This window comes from Teleopsis dalmanni, chromosome 1, assembly GCF_002237135.1.
Source record: "Teleopsis dalmanni isolate 2A chromosome 1, ASM223713v2, whole genome shotgun sequence".
NCBI classification, from domain to species: domain Eukaryota; kingdom Metazoa; phylum Arthropoda; class Insecta; order Diptera; family Diopsidae; genus Teleopsis; species Teleopsis dalmanni.
The window spans coordinates 20752057-20755990 of NC_051846.1; positions in this window are offsets into that span (position 1 = coordinate 20752057).

Here is a 3934-nt window from a genome sequence, read left to right on the forward strand (position 1 = left end):
GGGCAATTGTAGGAGAAACTGTGTAGGACAAATGTGAGTCAAATAATAACAAAAGTGTAAATTTACAACAGAAATTGATAAGAGTACGCGAAGGTTATTAATTATAAATTTTCGCTTTGTCAAATGCATTTCAAATGCAAGGATTTTATTTCCGTCGTCCCACACGAAACCGATAGCTGAGTTCATTCATTGCACTCTTCATGTCCGCATTGCACTTGTGTCTTAAGTTAGTGGTTTCGTTTACGTTCATTGTACATTTTGTCCTTCTGCTTGATTTTAAAGGACGAATGTGCAATAACCGTTGCACAGTCATATACCCGGTGTGCTATATTGCAGGCTTCACTATCTTAATGCCTTTGCATGCAATGCACTGCATACAGCTGCCTTGTGCTTCACTCTTCTAAGCTTCTAAGTTTAAAGCAAATGCAATTTCAATGCACTACTCTTCTTGTGATTTCAGTCAACGAAACGCTTTATTCCCTTTATTCCTGAAATTTATAGTCGACTTTGTATGGTCCTTGCATAGAATCGAGTGCATGAACTCGCTATTGCCGTGCTTAGCAATCTTTTGTGCCATAAGTGCTAACGTCAGTAAGTTTTAGTTTCAAAATTTATATTTCACGAGTTTGTTTCTGGATTTTCAAACTCCTCCTTCTTTTATTGTCTATTCGGGATTTTTTTATTCCTATGTTGGTTTTATTTTCCTTATTTCAATTTTGAAGGTGAACTTTGCGTTTGCTTTTTGAAATGATTTTTAAATTATATTCATAAGATATAAAATTAGAAGGAGAATTGCTATGCTTTTAAAACTATTTAAGTTAATTGAGTAATTCACACAATTAATAATTATGAGAAGTATTTTAATGGAAGGATAAAGTTGAAAAAATATCACTTAAGGAAACTGTTCAGTTCATGAAAGAATAACACAAAAGCTTATGAGATAAGAGTGGAAATATTTAAAGCATATTGTGTTTAAAATATGCATACTCTACAATAGCTGGTGGAATATAGGTGGAATACACTCTACAATAGCTGGTTGTAGTAGTTGCAGTATCTGTGGTCTATAGATATTCTTCCGCCGCCCATAATTAGCGATTATTCGACGTTATACTGCTATATTTTTCGCAAGAAACTTAGAGATAAAAAAACTAAATCCATTCTTTGGATTTAGGTATCAATTAACTGTCTGATAAACCGTTAAAAAGGTACCTAAACAGATGAAAATAAAAACTAAATCGATCCCGTTGAATGGTAGTTAAACAGATCTTTCGTTTTTACAGATGAATAGTCTGACGAACTGTTAAAATAGTACCTAAAGAGATAAAAAGAAATACTATATTCATTCCATTGGATGGTAATCTAAGAGATCTTTCGTCTAAGAGATCTTTCATCTGTAAGAGATGAATAGTCTGACGAACTGTTAAAAAGATACATAAAGAATAAAAAGAATAACTAAAACCAACCCGTTGGATGGTAATCTAAGAAATCTTTCGTTCTTACCGATAAATAATCTGAAAAAAAAGTTAAAAAAGTACCTAAACAGATAAAACAAAGAACTAAATTCATCTCGTTGAATGGTAGTTTAACAGATCTTTCGTTCTTACCATGAATAGTAGAATAAAAAGATTAACTAAATCCATCCCGTTGGATGGTAATTTAAAAGATCTTTCGTTCTTATCGATGAATAGTCCTTCAAATTGTCAAAATAGTTCTTCCATAAAAATGTATTTTTTTTTTGGAAGACAAAACCAGATAAATACAGATAAAACGTTCAACTTTTTCTTTCTCTGTATGTTTATAAAACTTTTACAGTAAGTATTGAAAAGAATACACTGTTATTCTGCGAGGGTTCTTACACACCAGGATAAGACAGAACTGCAATAAGCCTTACAGTATGCCGTTTTATGTTTTCTTATCCGTTTGTGGTCCGTTTTTAAGGAGTTTTCTAGATCCAGGCTGACTGTTAAGTAATATATGACCTAAATGTCTTCCATTTTTTATTTCCAAACTAAAGAAAAAAAGTTTAATAGTTCTCTTAACGATTTTCAGGAGAACAAAAAACGATACCCCTAGGGATACATCCAGAAAAGCAATAAGGTGGGCCAATTCATGTGCTTTTTCATTTTCTTTAGTGTGAATATATCCGAGAATCCAGATAACTCGATTAATATCAGTTAGTCGACTAAGCTCGCAAATTTCTGCTATGCATTCTTTAACGAGCTTGACTTGATTAGATTCTATATAATATTTATAATAAAATAAGATACTAAATAAAAAGGTGATATTAATAATATTAATAACAATTAAGATATATAAAAAGTTTCAGTTTGGAATTTCAGAAACCACTTCGAGATGATTATTAGCGAGGGTGTAATTTCTTTACATTTGATTGGGTACTCATTAAATATTTGCACTGGCTTAAGATTACACCAAAATCTGTAGAGAATGGCATATTGCACCTCTTGTTTCGATGCATATGCATGAAGTTTTGAATCAGATTTTATTTAGTGGTTTAAAATTTAAGACAAATATTCTCGTACTATGCTTTTCTCTTGCTGTAGATGGAAAGCATCGAAAGTCACAGTGTGAGAGTTGATCCCACTAAAAACACATCTTCTTTGTATAGATATATAGAGAACAGAACTCGAAAGTTCAGCGCTTGAAACCCCATTGCAGTAATAAAAGGCTGAAAGAAAAGCAGATAGATTTAGATAGTCATTTATATTAAGTTAAATATTTATTAATATTTAAATTTATTAAAACCTAAAAAGCAATGCCGAAATAATTTCCATAAAAGAATTGGGGTTGGAGAGAGAGAACTATAAATCCGAGTTGTCTACTGAGCCCATAGTAGTCGCACCTTTAGCAATGCTGATTCATCGTCTGATCTAAAGCCTGATATTGTTGTTGTTTGCTACGACGGTGTCAAAATAGATGTAATCGGTGACAGATACGACTATCAACGAACACACTTTTCTACCACTAGTCGACGTATGCTTCGAGGTAAGATTTAGGTAGGTGCAAACTCTACGTTCGTGGTAATAGCGACCGCGATTATAGAGCGGAATATATAACGGGTGGGCAAGCTTCTACTCAAGATAGAAGGATAGGTGGTGTGGGGGCCTGCGACTCATAGTCTGGTGTTTGGGAGTTTTGGGTTAGGCTAAGGCCCCTATGCACTGCGACCAGTTTGATCTAGCAGTATTGTTGGGAAGTGGTCTGCTTGTAAGATGTTCAAGTGCTTGGAAGGTAGGAGAATTTCGATCGCATCTGTGTCCGTAGTTCACAGACGTGATGTTAAGACATTACTATTACTATTAAGATATATATCCAAATATTTAAACTATATAAGGACTCAAGGAAAAACTATAAGAAAGTTTTCTAATGAATCAAGTTTAATCAATTCCTTTTTATTATGTCGTCTCAATTTACTATGAAATTTTTTTGAAAATCATGGCAACTCTAAACCGTTGTATTCGTTTTTTCAGTCAATTTTTGTTTACATAAAATATAAATTTATGACTAATAATGCAACATTATTTATGTCATAACGATATTGTTGGAACGGAAACAGTAGCTCAGTGAAGTAAATAAAATCTGAACAAAAAATCCTGAGTAAATTCATAAGAGTTAAGGAAAAAAGATTACAAAAGAATATGCTCATCCGCTGCAGACATCAACAACATGAATTATAAGCAACAGAGAAAAAAAAGGAGAAAATGCAAAAAAGAAAGGAAAACAATTACAACAACAATAAGCATAAATAAACACACATAAATTTGTATCGCCGAACATTTTAAATAATAAATTGTCTCTTTCGGAATTTGCTCCAAATGTAATTCTACTACGAATCGGTAGGTGCACGAGTCTGACAGCATATGTCCATATATGTGTGTGTGTGTGTTTGTGTTTGTGGGGAAGCAAATAAATCAGT